We start from the raw sequence: 17,403 nt of genomic DNA, 5'->3' as shown, positions 1-17,403 counted from the left end.
CGCCGGGGGCCAGTGGCTCCTCCAGACAGTCAGATGATGAGGCGCCGGCGACTAAAGCCTTCATGAAAGAACTCTTCGCCACTATCAAGGACGATATTTCCGAACTCCGTACGCAGTTGGCCTCGGACCTCAGAGAGGTGCGGAGAGACGTGGATGGGATCGGCGAAAGGGTGGCGACGCTGGAAGACCATGATCTTAGCATGGCGCATGATGTGCATCAACTCCAACAGGACATCATACGCCTTACGGAGCAGAATCTGGATTTACAAACCCACGCGGAAGATTTGGAAAACCGCTCCAGAAGAAATAACATTCGTATCAAAGCGGTGCCGTGGGACGGCGAGGCAGGGGACCTGCGTGGGTACGTCCTGGCCCTGTTTCTCCAGATCTTGGAGGATGAGGAGGTACGTGACGTCCAGATGGACAGAGTGCATAGAGTGGGGCTGCCCAGGAGGGGCGGAGGGCCGCCTCCTGACATTCTTGTTTGCGTACACGATTTTCAGTTGAAGGAGAAGATATTGCGAAAAGCGAGAACCACTACCTCGTTGCAATTTAGGGGCCATCGCCCCCAGCTTTACCAGGACCTGGCAGCAACGACCTTGCAGAAGCGGAGGGACTTCCGCCCTGTGACCGCCTTCCTCCGGGAACGCGGAGTATCTTACTCCTGGGGCCACCCCTTCAGGATCATCTTTCGTTGGGAGAATCGGTTGCGACAGATCAACTCCTTGCGGGAGGCAAAGGATCTCCTAGGTATTGAAGAAGCGGAACCGACGCAGGAGGCCCGTGGCTCCCCGTTTCGGAGGCGACGACGCTCTTCATCATGGCACAATGTAGGCCCGGCAACAGAACGACGACGGCCGGATTCGGCGACTAGTGAGCAAGAGAGAGGGGCCGCAGTGGCCTCGGTGGCCTCCGCCACCGTGACTGATCCCCAGATGGGCTCTGGTGCAGCGTGACCCCGAACTCATGGAGTGGCGTCGGAGGGGCTCTTGGCCTGAGGTCCCCGGGGCACAATGGTACTTTTGGAGAAGACGCCCCGGACTGTGGACCTGGGGGTCCCCAGGTGGACCCCCCCGCCCCGACCCCAGTCCAGTGGGAGACTTCTGAACCACGACCTACTGGAACTGAAGACTGCGAGGTTCAGGTTCAGTGCCTTGAGTTGTATTTTGTTGTTCTTTGTTCTTGGGGGGGGGGAGAGGGTGGGCCTCTTGAAGCTCTGCATAAGGGTGTCTTGGCAGGGTGGTTTGGTTTGGGGTTGGGGATACGGGGGGTGGCGGCGGCGATATGTGATGGGTGTCTGCTGGGGATATTTTTGATGGCGTTCTCCTATACGTTTGTATGTTGTTTCGGGATGTACCTTTTCATGACCCCCATGTGCCTTCGGAACGTGAATGCCGGGCGCGGCCTGCGGTATGACCATGTGGGTTGTTTGGAGTGGGTGTGGCTGGGATCCTTCCCCCGGATCTTTCAGTGGGCTTGGGCCCTGATGCATGTGCGGGGCCGGTGCGGGCACCGAGGTTGTCTGGTTGTGAACATAGCGTGGATTCTGTGTTGCCTCTTATGCCTGTCTGCATAGGAACGTGGAATGTGAAGGGCCTTAACTCTCCGCAGAAGCGGCAGAAACTCTGGAAGTACATCATGGATCATCATTTAGATGTGGTGGCCCTCCAGGAAACACATCTGGCTAGGAGAGATGAGTTGAGGCTTCGTCATAGGCAGTTCCCCCTTATCTACAGGGCATCTGCGACCACGAAGCATAGAGGGGTGGCCCTACTCTTCCGAGCTTCCCTGCATTTTCAACCCGTGGGGGTTAGTGTGGATAAGGAAGGCCGTTGGCTGCTGGTGAAGGGATTGTTGCATGGACGCCTATGTACTTTTGCTGTGTTGTATGCCCCTAATGCGGGACAGAATGGCTTTCTGCAGGAGCTGCTGGACAGGATGGGGGACTTTGTGGAGGGTCACTTACTCTTATTAGGGGATTTCAATATGGTGTGGGACAGGGGTCTGGATAGTTCTGGGGGCCGCAGGGCAGACACTGGGGTCTTTTCAGATGAAACTAAACGTCAGATAGGAGACATGGGACTGATTGATAGTTGGCGCTCTCTCCACTCACAGACCAGGGATTACACCTTTTTCTCCAACGTACATCACTCATACTCCCGCATTGATTATGTTTTGGTTAGTCAGGCCCTCCGGGGGGACATCCAATTAGCTGATATTCTTCCGCTTTCACTATCGGACCATAGCCTCGTGGTTCTGGGACTGCACTGGGCCACCGGGGGGGATGGTTGGCGCAAGTGGTATTTCCCGGCGGCTCTAGTGCGTGATGGGGAATCGTGTAAAGCTCTGCGCAAGGCAATTGGTGACTTCTTCCTCCTCAATCCACCTGCGGACACGTCGGTGTATACCACGTGGGACGCATGCAAGGCCTCTCTACGGGGCACATGCCTCGCTCTCAATGCAAATTTGAATAAACTGAGGCGCAAGGAACGGGAGGCTCTGGAACTGGAACTGGCTTCCTTAGAGCAGGCCCACAAGGCGAACCCCTCCAGGGTGACTCTACGCCCCCTGACGGCGGTGCGAGGGAAACTGAGGGCCCATTACAATAACAGGGCGGAGTATACTCTTCTGCGTCTTAGGCGCACCTCTTACTCCCAGGGCAACAAGATCGGGCGCCATCTTGCCCGGCAACTCCGGGACAAGCGTGAGAAAGATTATATAGGGGGAATTCGCGACCACGTGGGCTCTGTCCAGCACAATGATGCTGCCAAAGCGACTGTATTCGGGCGCTTTTATGCGGCACTCTACTCGAGTGACACCCTTGATTCGGACGCACAGTCCAAATTCCTGGAGGGTCTGCATCTCCCGAAAGTCTCTACAGAATGGAATGATTCACTGTCCTCCCCCTTCACCCGAGAAGAGGTCTTAGACGCCATTAAAGGCTTGAAGCTGCACAAGGCCCCGGGGCCTGACGGCTACACGGCCCTCTTTTACAAAACGTTCGCCTCTGAAGTGTGTGATTACTTGGTCTCACTTTTCAACGCGATGGCGGTTGATGGCAGAACCACGGACTCTATGGCCGACGCTCTGATCACTGTCATTCCCAAGCCGGGGAAGGATCCTACTCTCTGTACATCCTACCGGCCGATCGCGCTTCTCAACTTAGACGCCAAGCTGTATTCCTCTATTCTGGCGGGTAGACTGCAGGATCTGATGCCTACTCTGATTCATCCTGATCAATCGGGGTTTATTAAAGGCAGGCAGACCCATGATAACCTGCGCCGCGTCATACACCTCATCGAAAAGGCGGAACGATTTCGCGTGCCTGCGGTGCTAGTGGGGCTCGACGCAGAGAAGGCTTTCGACCGCGTCGACTGGGGGTTTTTGCACAAGACGCTGGTGGCCTTCGGTTTCTCGCCTTCCTTTGTGAGGATGATTGAGGCCAACTACAGCAGCCCTACATCCCGAGTGTTGGTCAACGGCCATAGATCCTCGAGTTTCCGTCACTCCCGAGGGACGCGTCAGGGATGTCCCCTCTCGCCCCTTCTCTTTGCTCTTAGTATTGAGCCGTTGGCTATGGCAGTGCGGGACAATGAGAGGATTTTGGGCCTTCCCTTTACGGGCGAGCAGCACAAGATCTCGCTCTTTGCGGACGACGTTCTGTTGTCTATCAGGGAACCTGCGCTGTCGCTCCCGCATGTCCACTCGGTGCTCTCCGTCTACGAAGAGGTGGCGGGCTTCAAGGTCAATTTCGATAAATCCTACATCCTGAATCTGACCCTGTCGGCGGGGGAGGTACGACTGACCCGGCCGCTCACCCCACTCGCCTGGGCGTCGGAGTCCTTGCTTTACCTGGGCGTGCGATTGACCCCCTCCGTGAATGCCCTGTTCCAAGCTAACTTCCCTTCGATGTTCTCTACTGTTAAGGCGGAGCTGGAAAGGTGGAAGCCTAAATACATCTCGTGGCTGGGCAGGATACACGCTCTTAAAATGGTGCTTCTTCCCAAGCTGTTGTACCTCTTTCAGGCTTTGCCTATTCCGATAGGGTTAGATTACTTCCGCAGATTGAAGACTGTGATGCTGAAATATGTCTGGCAGGGTGGCCGTGCAAGGCTCCCGTTTTCGGTCCTGCGGCGCCCACGCTTGGAGGGTGGGGTTGGCTTTCCGGACATGCATTTATACTACAAAGCCGCCCAACTGAGGGTCATCGTAGAGTGGTCCCAACAGCTATCGGAAAAGCACTGGCTCCACATGGATCGGAGTGTTGCGGGTCGTTCCATCTGGGATTTGGCCTGGAAGCCTAAAGCAGACCGGCCAAAAAATGCCTACATTAGCACTCCCACGAGCACGGTATTGAAAGTTTGGGACACGGTGAGCGGTGATGACCGATGGACCACATTCCCGTCCCCATTTACCCCGATTCATTTCAACCCGGATTTTACCCCGGCCCTGGAGGAAGGTCCCTTTGACGCTTGGAGGGAGGGTGGCTGTCGATCCCTCACCCATTTATTCCATGGCGTCGAACCCCTCACTTTCCACAACTGCATGAGGGACTACGGCGTCCTTCCGACAGAACGCTACAGACATCTCCAACTCCTACACTGGGCGACGTCACCTGCCGTAGTGGACGCGGCTGCCAGACCCTTGTCGAAATTTGAATCCTTCATTCTTCACACCTCCACCATGAAGGGAACGATTTCTTTCCTGTACAAACTGCTGTTAGACTCTACCGTGGCACCGCGACCGCGCTATCAGGACCACTGGGAAGCCACACTGGGGAGGGACATCTCTACTACTGAATGGCAGGCCTTGTGGAGAGATGTGACATCACATAATCACTCTACTGACCTCAGAGAAGCACATATGAAACTCGTCTTTGACTGGTACCTGTATCCCTCTAAATTACACCGTATATTTCCTACTGCTTCAGATAGGTGTTGGCGGGGTTGTGGGATGTTAGGAAACTTTAGCCATATATGGTGGGATTGTCCCGCCGTCAAGCCATTCTGGGCTGAGTTTCTCTCCCACGTAAAGGATATCCTGGGTTACCCGATCCCGGCCACCATGGCCTTTGTTCTACTAGGGCTTAGGGACCCGCTGCTTGAACATCAGACTAGAGCGGATAAGCGTGTTATGTGGCTATGTTTGGGTGCGGCCAAGATGACTCTGGCGGCTGCGTGGAAGTCCCCGTCTGCCCCTGCTCTTTCCTTGTGGCATGCCCGATTGTGGCGTCTGTTGAGCATGGAACGCCTCTCTGATATCTTCCTGGGGAATTTTAAAAATTTTACGTACAATTGGGGCTCGCTTGTAAGATTTCTGTCCCGAGGATTACCTTCGGCCGTGTGTCCGTCGACACTGCGGTCTCTTCATCTTTTCCAACTCTGAGTACGAGAATGTCTGCATAGCACTGTGTGATTGTTGGTAGCCGCCGCCGGGGGGAGGGTGATGTTGGGGAGGGTTGAGGGTGGAGGGATAGTTGGGGTAATCATCTTGTGTTCTTCCTTTCTTTCTTCTCTCTTTCGCTACAACTGGCTATGACTAGGGAGGGTTGCTGGACACTGGGCGAACTTGAGATGTTCCTTTGATCTACGGATACCTGTTCTGGACTAGATGCTGCACTGGGTGGATACTCCCCCGCTGCTTATCGGACTATTGTTGGCTACCTGTGAACTGTAGAGCCCTGTCGCCTTTTTTTTTTTTTTTTTTTGCATGCACCCTCCCTATTTCTGCGCCCCCTGTGTGGGGTTGAGTGGCGGCATGTCGCCTGTCTTTCTCCTTTTTTCTGATTCCCCTCTTACTGTTCCCGCCCCCTTTCCGTTTCAACTGATATTCTGCAAAATAAAAATTTTACAAAAAAGGTTAATGTTGGAAGTTTTTGAAGTGCTATTAAAATGTTTACAGTTTATGCGTTTGTTTTGCATTTTCTGTGTTGATTTTAAATCCACAAGACCTCTGAATGTCTCTGGGTTTAAATTATCTTCGGTTTCATCATGAAATGTAATGCTAGCTCAGTGATGCATGGAAACACACAAAATCAATTATTTAGGACTATATGGGGTCGAAATTGGTCAACATCTGAATTTTCCAGTTTGAAACGTGTCTACATTTTCAGGCTGTGCACAAGTGTGCCACCTAGAGTTTGTGGGCTTAGAAAAGCATCTGGTTTATCTGAAAATAACGTTTTTTCTCTGAACAAGAGGTAGAGTATGTATGACAATGGATAAGATTTCGATGACTATCGAGCGATCAGGAGTAAAATATGGAGAAAGTTTCAAGAAACATGCCATTCAATTTCTGCCCTTGTCCAGTCAAAGAGTGTAAAGATTCAAAAATAAATGACTTATGTTGGAATCGAAAATGTTCACATTCTGCTACCTGGGTCTTCACTGTTTGGTGGTAGGCGGTGGAACAGAACGGCTTCCAAATACGTTTTTCCATACAGCTTGAGTGCATTAAGGATCATTTTTGACAAAATGCCATTTGTGCCAACATTACTATGCTGGTACCCATTCATAGACTCGCATAGTGTGACTTTTTGCCTCCCCCAGAACCACAGTGACAGATGTGCACTTCCTTTCCACAAGAATCTTATAAAATAGGTAAAGAAATACTCTGTATGTGCTTTGCAAATGTTTAGTTTCTGGGTCTCAGTAGCACGTTGCTTTCAGGGTCAATGTTAGAGTAGTTGGATAACACCATTAGGCATAACTGATAAACCTTGGGATTTTTATCAGTGACATCAACATGAAGGCAAGCAAAGGATTATCGACCTTCAGCACCGAAAGTTCGTATCAGAGCAGAAACTCATGTGCTCAAATATGTATTAGTGTTCACACCCTGAAGTGAAGAGCCACCTAGGCCAACTGGAAAAAAGATCAACGGTGGCTTGACTAGAGTCTGTTTTCCAAATGGATAACAGCATTCCCTCCTTGTTAAAAACAAATTCATAAAAGAAAGACACATAAACTCAAGCAGTAGAATAACCAGAAAACTCAAAAGATTAGGCAACATTTTGAAATATAACGCTCTGAAGACAGGGAGGAAAATCCACAAATAAAGAATTCTTGTCACAAAAGCCAGTTACATAAAAGTGGAGTGTAAAAAATATCTGGAGTATTTTCCAAAGAATCAAACACGGTAGCATGGCAACACATAAACCAAAGACCCCATGCTCATACCTTTTTTCAACCATATTTTGCAACTTTTTCCCCCGATAAGATCTTAAAAATAAGTAAATGAAATCTGTCCAAGGCTCAAATGTTCTTCCATAAATTCCAGGAAACTTCAAAATGGTCATCACTCAAAAACTTGATATCCAAGGCTTTTTGTGTCAACCAACCCCTCATCATACACAGATGATACAATTTCAGCTAAATCTGCACACTCTGGGCATGATTACTTTCATTCTACAAATAGTTCATGCTTCCCTATAAGAAGGAATTGTCTTATCTGCACTAAAATCTGGGCAGGGGACTTCCAATTTAGGAATTCCAACCAAGATCTAATGAACTTACAGAACTTAAAACCAATCTTTAAACTCCCCTGCCGTGGAAAAATCATGGAGAAAGCTGCCTCAGTACAACTCCTGTTACTCATACCAACAGTGACCTCTGTATTTCGCTCTAATCGGTATTCTAACCCAGATATAATTTGTAGACAGACTGTCCAAGTAGTGGATGATATTCTTTGGATAACTGGCAACCGTGACATGTGCCTCCTGGTGCTTCTAGATCTGTGCTCTGCCTTTGACACCGATGTCCATGAGGCATTGCTGTCAAATTATTTAATTCTTAATTGATATTGTTCCGAAGAGCCGTACTAGTTGCACAACTTACTATCCACACAAAAGTTTTACACACACTATAAAAATCTCAGAGAATAAAGTAAAAGAGTTCCTTACTTTAATTTGAATTGCTTTTAGCGTGCCGCTCCCCTGATCCACATTGTGCTGCCCTGTTCCGCCGTGGCTTGTGCTGTTTGAGCGAAGGGTCAAACCACCACCATTTTTAGCCTCAGGATAGCCCTGAACACAAGACGTCAGCGCTCCACTCGCTGTCCCACCCACTTCCAGTCACTCATAAGGAAGTGCACAGAGCAGACGCACATCGATTACAGAAACAACAGAACGAAGTCAGATCAGACCTAGTTTAAGCTGGTCTTCAGCCCAGAATTTTAATTTGAATTGCTTTTAGCGCGCCGCTCACCTGATCCACAATGTGCTGCCCTGTTCCACCATGGCTTGTGCCGTTTGAGCGAGGGTCAAAGCACCACCATTTTTAGCCTCACGATAGTCCTGAACACAATAGGTCAGCGCTCCACTCGATCCACTCGCTGTCCCCCCCACTTTCAGTCACTCTTAAGGAAGTGCACAGAGCGGATGCGCAGCGATAACAGGACAGAAGTCAGACCTAGTTTAAGCTGGTCTTCAGCCCAGAATTTGAATTGTGATTAAGCGCCGCTCACCTGATCCACATTGTGCTGCCCTGTTCCACCACAGCTTGTGCCGTTTGAGCGAGGGTCAAAGCACAACCATTTTTAGCCTCCTGATAGCCCTGAACACAAGAGGGCAGCACTCCACTCGATCCACTCGCTGTCCCGCCCACTTCTAGTCACTCATAAAGAAGTGCACAGAGCGGACGAGCAGCGATTACAGAAACAGGACAAAATCAGGTCAGACCTAGTTTAAGATGGTCTTCAGCCCAGAATTTTTATTTCCATTGCTTTTAGCGCGCCTCTCACTTGATCCACATTGTGCTGCCCTGTTCTACCGCGGCTTGTGCCATTTGAGCGGAGGGTCAAAGCACCACCACTTTTAGCCACATGATAGTCCTGAACACAAGAGGTCAGTGCTCTAATCAATCGACTCGCTGTCCCGCTCACTTCCAGTCACTCATAAGGAAGTGCGCAGAGCGGACGCGCACAGCTGTGCACCAAAGGCAAGCACGTCTGCACCCGTGCCTGCCTGCAAGCCGCTCTGTCCATTTTATCCCCGACCACCCTCTTCCCGGGCATACCACCTGCAAAGACCCAGCCCCTCTATGGCTATATTACAGTACACCAATCAAGAGCTCCACTCGCTCAATATAAGGTCTCCCCCTGTGAAAGCCTTTATCCCCTCTCAACTGACTGAGGGTCCCACGACTCATTCAAACTCTTCATATAGTGGCCAACCCCCAGCAACAGTAAGTCTAAGCCCTAGTAATTCCACAAATAGTACTGTAACATCTAACCACAACAACTTAACAACCTTATACTGCAACCCCGCTCTCTCCCAAAACACGCCCCGGAAATCTGGTCTCTACTGGACTTTGAGAAACCAGACCTCTTTTTCATTACCAACACTTGGCTCAATGAGTCTTCACAACCGGATATCTCTAAAGCCCTCCCCCAGGACTATCAGCTGACCTGATTGGACAGAAAGGACAAACGGGGCGGAGGCATAGCAATAGCTTTTAAGACCAATACCAAACTACACACTATCAGCACCCTTCAAAAAGATTGGGGTGAAATCTGCATTATTTCCAGCTTAAATACTTTAGGTCTCAATCAACTGGTGACTGGTCCCACCCACACAGCTGGTCATACCTTAGACCTCATATTCACGAACTCTCCCCAGGTGAAGGTCGATCGAACAATCCCTGTTCTATGGTCCGACCACCACTTACTAAAATTCCAAATACAGGGAATTACGACCTGGCAAGACGCCTTGAAAGAACCTATGCTAAGCAGGTCCTGTAAGTTTGTTGTCAATTCCCAGGGCTGAGATCAGGGTCAAGAGGACTGTACACGTTAGGGGTGAGACCTGAACAGAGGATGGTGATGTATCCTCAGAAAGGGTAGTGACACAGCCGTTTTCTATGTGTACCGTGATCTGTAGTCTTGGGTATTGTGTGGGCTGCCTGCTCATCTCCTAGAGCTATCTTTGAGGTAGGCAATTGGTGGCAGCGAATTTGGCAATACTATTCTCCCTTTAACTGGCGGTTTTGTAAATATGCCCACAATAATGGGTAGTGCGTTGTGGAGGGGTGTCTTTGTAACTGCCCTATGATACTTGGTGAGGGCTGCTGCTGCAGCTGCTAATGCAGCAGCTGGACGTGATGCTCACAAACCAGGGGCAAGTTGGGGTCGTGAAGTGCCTGCAGAAATAATGCGCGATGTCCACAGCCTAGTGGGGCATGAGTATCTTGTGAATCTCCCTGCTTCTCCAGGCAGTTTGTGCTTGAAGGAGATGCTGTCGGTGAGTACTGGTGGGTGAGATCAGGGCTCTTGTTACTTACTACACTTCCCACTGACTGGATTGATTCTATGGCATAGTCCTCAGTAGTATATGATATTGATGAGGACACCGGTGGCAGTTGCAATGGTGTATCATGAGTGTCTCCCCCAGGGGGGAAGCTTTGTGAATGCTGTGGCCCCTCAAGTGTAGGGTGTGAGCTCTGGGTAGCGGGTCTATAGGCTAGTGCTGGGAGGCATAGTTACACAAGATGCAGTGCAGATATTCTTACCTCTGTGCCCCGTGTGAGTGGGACTCCCAGTAGGGTTTACGCTTTAGATATCAAGGCACTTTGGTGTTTGTTACATTTTGTTACAGAGTCTGTGCGCTAGAGTTGTGTACTGCTATGATTCTGTTGTCTAGTATGTGCAGAACTACCTCAACTGGTTGCTGCCCTCTATAGCTCATCTGTGTCTCCTGGTGAAGTATGTATATATATATATATATATGTATTGCTGTCCTTATGTTCCAATAGTTTAGAAGGTAGGGTGGTCGAGTACAAGCTCGTCCCCTAATGCTTCTTTAATGACTAGATAAAATACCTCTTTAATCTCTTGTTTATCTGGGCCGTTATAAACACCTTCTGGAGAGAGGTCAGGGAATTGTAGGGCACTAGGGTGTTTGCTCAAGCAGGCAACGAGGACCTTGCTTCGCAAGGGTTACAGGGCCAAGAGGTGGTCACTACCGTGGGCATCTCTAATCCTGGTGCTGTCATAGAAACCTGCACATGTATGGTGTGTGCAGTTTTATAAGTTCTGTAAATATGTATTCTATTCATTTGTGTGAAAATGCTGTTTAAAAGAAAAACATTTTCTGCTGACCTGAGTGACACCCAGTTATTTTATATGGCACAGTGAATGTTCTCTGGCTTTTCCCTAGCGACGTCTGCAGTGCTGATGGGGGGGGGGGGAGGGGGGCAATCCTGAATGACAAACATGCACACAGGAAAAAAGCAGCACTAAAATAGTGTAGTGTAGTTCCTATATTCCCAATAGGCTCTGCGCATTGGAATAATATATCCTATAGATTTGACGTAGGACTTATGCCTACTAGGTCTCTATCGAATATACTAGACTTAATTGTGAGTGCTAGCTAGCTCAGAGGTCACTAGAAACTTTCTCGAATAAACAAGAAGGGATTTGTTTCTGACAACCGCATAAACATGACAACTTTGTTTCCCAAGAATAAGAAGTATCTCTAGAGTCGCGGAAACAATAGATAGATATTTCACTCAGTCAATCGTGCATGCTCCGTTTCATCAGAGGTGTAGAGATAAGGACATTTTCAATAAAAGTATTTATTGAACAGTCTTCTTTCTCTTGCAAGTAAAGTGAACTGCTACAATCGTAATACTGGTTGCAAAGTATAATGCGTAGAGTAAGAAGAGTATTATAAAATAATACTGTAAAAGCATGGTGTGGTTTTGAAGCCATAAAATACATACATAAATAATAAAAGACTAAAAATACTCAACTGGTGCTTCTAAAATACACCTACCCCGATGTACCTAACCTCAGTTTAGTACGAGGGAAGAAGTAAAAATGGTGTAGCATAGGTTTAGTTTGTTTTAAGCCAAGAATCTATCCAAGATTTCTCTTAGGGTCTAATCAGCTCCGTACCTTGGTTTTAGAATGAAGGAGGTCTGGTATCTCTGTCCTCACGGACTCGATTTCCCACCACCCCCGCAAGGCGAGCTTGGAAAGACTGGAGCTGGATTCTCAGTGAGAGAAAGGCAGGTTCTCTGTCAGTGCGTCAGCTGGAGGGTCGGCTTCCTTCGGCACTTGCTGTAGCGAACTGTGTCGGGCAAGTAGGTAGTTGAGCTGCTCCTGAACCACCATGTGTTTGCTAGGGCAAGTGTAGGCATATTTATACCTTGAAGGTGCCTGGTTTGACGTAATGGTAGTTCTCCATGATTTCTAGGACAAATCAATAATCAAGCAAGGGGAAGTCTCTAACTGCTGAAGCCGAGTTTTCCAAGAAATCGTTGTGGCTTTTTGGAACTAGTGGAAGTAGCCATGCCTGTATTTGGACTGGATGGGCTATGTCTTAATATGGGCATGATTTCTATGCCTATATAAGGGCAAGGTGAAATGTACCTATTTAAGGGAATGAATCGGGAAAATTACACTAGGGTCCTAAAACGCTATACAACACCCACTCCACTTTATCCTGTTCGACATTACTAAATACTAAGCATTTATAAACCTATCTAAAGCATGATGTGTAAAAATCCCTCCCAAAATACATAAAATGCATTCAAAATGATAGTACACAAAAATTAGCATTAGTGCCTCACGCATTTTAAAAACAGTGTCTGCATTCAAAGCATATAGTTTGACATTTGAAATACTATCAGATTGAATCATAAAATAATATTTATGAAATGGCTCTTAATTACAGAAGAAAAAAAGTCGAGACCATTCCATGACAGAATATATAAATACTGTTCAGGTTGTGGACGAGATCAAATATTGTCATTTGTAAGTGTGTCAAAGAATTATTGTTCTCTGAGAATAGTTCTACTTTAAGCAGATTACTTTGTGCCAAAGTTTAATTTTGAAAAAAGTCTAATCGCAAAAGCTTTGTTTGGAAAAATGAAGGTCGAATACAGAGTCCCTTAGAACGCTGTGTGCTTACTTCAATAGTCATTCTCGTTGTTAGGAGAAAACATCAAATCTTCTAAGCTGGCAAAGAAATCGTAAATCGATTGCACCACAATGAGTCAGCATCGCCGGCAGCGTCAGACACGTTAGCAATGTTCGCAGTAGATGGTGATGGTACCTGTGTGCCCATTGATCCACGTATCTCATCGTCAGCTGAGGGCGTCTGTGAGACCTCAATGAATGCCGTCATCAGATTGATAGCCGCTGGGGGCAACACAATGCATGAGCCGTTACCGAACCAAGCAAACTATCAACATCCGTTGGCAGTGCTGATGGAAGTGTTAGACAGATGTCTAGCACACATTCTTCTCCACATAGCAGGCATCGTAGAACGGTAAGATGCAAACTTGCCAGATTGGTCTGAATGAAAGGAACCACGTGGTATTCAGATCTCTCAAACGAGCCAAGCCCAAGACCTGTATCATGCGCTCACGACACTACATTGCCAGGAGAGTGTTCTCTATGGTAATCTGGCCGTCGTTGCTGTTGACCGGACATGCCAAACCGGAGCAGGAGAAATAAGAATAGTATTCCCGCTGCAAGTCCCAAAATGAGAGGCAAACCGCCGAACACAGAGTGCACAACGTTTGGAAAAATGCCTAGGACTGCTTCAAAGGGTGTTAACAGCCCAGAAAAAATCGTCTTAAATACATGTACAATACCACTGGTATCAGACATGTTTAAGATATGACCTAACATTTCTACGAAATGTATAGGGCAGTTTGTTGATAATAGGGCATGTATCTCCGCAGAGGACCTTGCAACTTGCAGTTCATATGTCTCTTTGGACGAGGTCAGTGGCACTGTATTTTGTAAAAGAATGGCTTTCATTCTGCTTAAAGTATCAATTCGAATAGAAGAGATGTTCAGTGAAGTCCATAAAGGCGACTCCCCGTCTGTCTTAGCTTTTGGAAACACTACTTGCATACAACAAGTGACCCTGGCTGACACAGTTACGAGATATGCTATACCTGGCATCATTCAACAACAGCTGTGATCATTCAACATTATGTAGCTCCCATTGGAAAGCTGCCTAAAAACTGGATCTATCACTGCTGCCAGGATAAGTTGGTCGAAGAACCATCGCAGGCTCCATGTAAATTAGTACCCTGACATAGGAGTGTACCGCTTCATGCATTTTTACAGTTTTTACCACTAAGAAATACTTCATTTCCCCCACTCCAACATCTGTATGTGTATGGTAATTCCCCGGTTGACTTTATGTATTCCTTACCCAACCTTTCATATAGGCCTAATGGTATGTGTTTCAAGCAATATTAAAACTGGAAAATCATCACAGGCAACGTAATGGTGCCATGTATTATCCATTCTGTTGAAGGTTTTTCCGAAACAGTTAATGGTAATCTTTCCAGTTTTTCAATGCTCAGCACTCTATAGTCTGATCCCCTTTGTGCCAAAGAGATTTGTTTATCTGTAAGGTTAAACCCAGTAAACAATGACGTGGTGTTGATCAGACGCCAAGGCACATAGCCTGAACGGAGATTTTGTAACGTCCAGCCTAGCAGCATTATAGAACGCAATTGAGACTGGCCATTTTGTAACATGAGCAAGTCCTGTTCCATTATGTCTATGGCAGAGGATACAATGCTGTCCAAAGAATACATTCTGGATGACAGTCGTTAACCCATTGTCAACTACAGAGAGAGCTTTCTCTAAATTAATACGATCAATTTCTCGTATTCTTTCTGCAGTGTCCATTTGTGTGATTTTCCATGCTTCATTATAAGCAGCATAAATACCTTCGTATATGAAACGTTTATGAAGTGGTTTATGAGGCCCTAGTAGGAAGTCTCTCAAATCAACGCCATCTTTAAGTAAAGTTAAGTGTTGTTTTACCTCAGTAAGTGTAGATTTTTGTAGCCATTCAGGGCACAGTTTTCCTACACTGTATGTTGTTACTATCCCTGGATGTTGTCTCTGGGTATATCTTGGATCTGGCCAAGTTACTGTAAACCCTTGTATCTTGTTCAGGAATCTATCTGGCCAGTTATTCGTGTCTGTGGGCCAGATTAACCATTTTTTCCATTCAGGATCAGTTCTATTTTTAAGTAAAAGTGATTTTACGTCGACCCCTCCCTCTGAAATGTTTCTACTATCAGCTGTAGGTGTGGGTATGAACGGTTTGTTCAGATCTTTTATCTTGGCTAGGCCAAGACAGGATGTCTGTTGAACAGTGTCATTCAATAACATTATTTGTTCAGGAATGATACAGGCTGGAAATAAAGCTTCTATTCCCTGTACTTGCCAGTCTTTTGTGCCCCAGACAGTTTTTGTTTCTATGTTGTCACTCCAGAAGTCGAAACCTAACGAGGACACCTGGGCATAAAAGTCTGCTGAATAAATTTGCTTTGTATTGGTCAACATACTTTTTATTCCTGTCTTATTAACATTTCTACAGTAAAATGTTTCTGGATTTGTGGTATTGAAACTTGAGAAGTATGGAAATGTTTCATTAAATGTTTTTGAGCTACCTTTTGGTGGCGTTGGACAATGTTCCCATGGATTAGAAGTATAAACATTTCTAGGATTTGCAGATTTGTGCAAATAATTATGACCATAATGATTATAACAGTACATTTGTTCATAATCTGATGAACCCTCGAAGTACTCACGGTTTGTAAATTGTGCAGACATTTCTAAATCTGACATCATATTATTAATAGTTTCAAAGTCCTAATCATCAGAAAATGTGCTGGGTGAAACAAAGTCACTCAAAGAAACCTTAAATTGATGTGGAATCTTCAACAGCTCTGCAGGGCCAAAAATGTTGTAATCAGTTCTGTCCCATGCTATACCTCCAGGTATAGGAACGGCTGTGATGTTCACTGATGTTAAGTCTCTTCGTTCACGATGAGATGATTTGTGTGGCTTGAGGAGTAAGTGGATGTTCTTACTTGCTGTGTCCATTTTACTATATATTCCATTTATCAGCATTCCCAAACTTAATACAAGGATTAGCCAAAGCAGGAGAAAAAATACACCTAGCCCAATCCAAAGTTCAACCCATGGTGAGACTAGATAAGTCTTTTCTAGTTGATGGAAAAGTTCAGTTACTTGGTCTTTAAACATTTTATTTGCCGGCATTGTTTCGGGCTCACTGGGATCCTCAGAAAACGTATCAAAGTTGATGAAATAGCCAGAAGCTGTTCTGTGAATTGTTGGTATTGCATCAGGATTATTTAAAATCGCTGGAGCTACTGGATCCATTGTCATGTTAGTATAGCCAGAGGCTATATCATTGTAGACAAGAGTTTCTTGGCGAACTGTTATTTGGGTATCACAAGTTCCATGGCTTTGTTGCATAGTCCTTCTTTTCTTACTGCAGATTCTTCAAAGGTGATGAGTCTCTCAGTTTGAACCTCTTGGATTTTAGCAAGATTTGGTCTTCTGTTACATCTTTGGAGTCTACTAGGCTTACTACTTATTATCAGCCACATGATGTGGTTTGACCAGGTCGATGGATACAAACCTGTTCTCTTTTCTTCCAGCAAGTGGCAGCAGTAACACTGTTCTTGATCCGTGGATTGCTAGCACAGGTACTGGTTTTCTGTAAGAATGCCCAAATTCCTTCTTGTCCGCGATCTTTACTCTGACTAGAACCCCAGTCTTTGGAATCCAGAGAGGCCTTGCTGGGACGGGTGGTTCCCCTTCAGTGGTTGTTGGCTTCTGTAATGTGTTGCTTAGACTTCTTCTTGTTTCATTTAAGTCCTGCAAAACAGCCAAACGGTCTTTGATATCAAAGGGTTTTTGTTCTACCACTGAAGTGTGACGATCGCGGTCCTCGATAAGCATTCTTGTACCAAAAAGGATTTCATATGGAGTGATTCCACCCAGAGAATTTCTTGGCAGATTGTTTAAACTACATTGGACACTTATTAGATGTTTGACCCACCCGTCACCCGAGCCTAATACCCTAGCTGTTATAGATTACTTTATGTCCCGGTTTTTTCTTTCCACTACCGAATTTCCCTCCGGATGGAATGGATGGAATGAAACGCCCAAATTAGCGCCATGGCCTCCTTGTAAGCTCGAGAGCTAAACGCAGGACCCTGGTCAGAATGTAGCGTGCCGATTGCGTATGTGCCGATAAAGACTCTCCAATCTTTTATAACAGTTCGAGCGTCAGCCGAGCGCTGAGGCCACATCCAAATGAATCTGTCCTAGTAGTAATGGGACCGCATTCGTCTATAGTGACGTCTGCGTGTAGACAGTCTAATGCTGTCTAACAATGGTATCTGTACTGGGCTGGCTACACTGTAGTCAGGTATCTGGCGGCGTTCTATGCTGCGATCTCTGTTGCAGTCATGGCAATTAATTGCAAATTTGTGAATGTGGGCATTCATCCCTGGCCATCAGTACGTCTCTTTCAATTCTAGTATAGATTTAGAGATCCCTTGATGCGTCAGACCCTCTACAATATGTGCATCGTGTATCGTGTTCCCAAAG

At 46.7% G+C, this 17,403-nt stretch overlaps 1 protein-coding gene across 3 annotated transcripts in view; it reads left to right on the top strand.

Moving 5' to 3' along the window:
• ZSWIM8 (zinc finger SWIM-type containing 8) overlaps nt 1–17,403 on the top strand; it is a 2,353,271-nt gene that overhangs the window by 1,723,426 nt on the left and 612,442 nt on the right. The window lies entirely within an intron of this gene.

This window comes from Lissotriton helveticus, chromosome 5_1 (genome assembly GCF_964261635.1).
Source record: "Lissotriton helveticus chromosome 5_1, aLisHel1.1, whole genome shotgun sequence".
NCBI classification, from domain to species: Eukaryota; Metazoa; Chordata; class Amphibia; order Caudata; family Salamandridae; genus Lissotriton; species Lissotriton helveticus.
The sequence above is the reverse complement of the archived record's forward strand: the minus strand, read 5'-3'. Positions and strand labels throughout refer to the sequence as shown.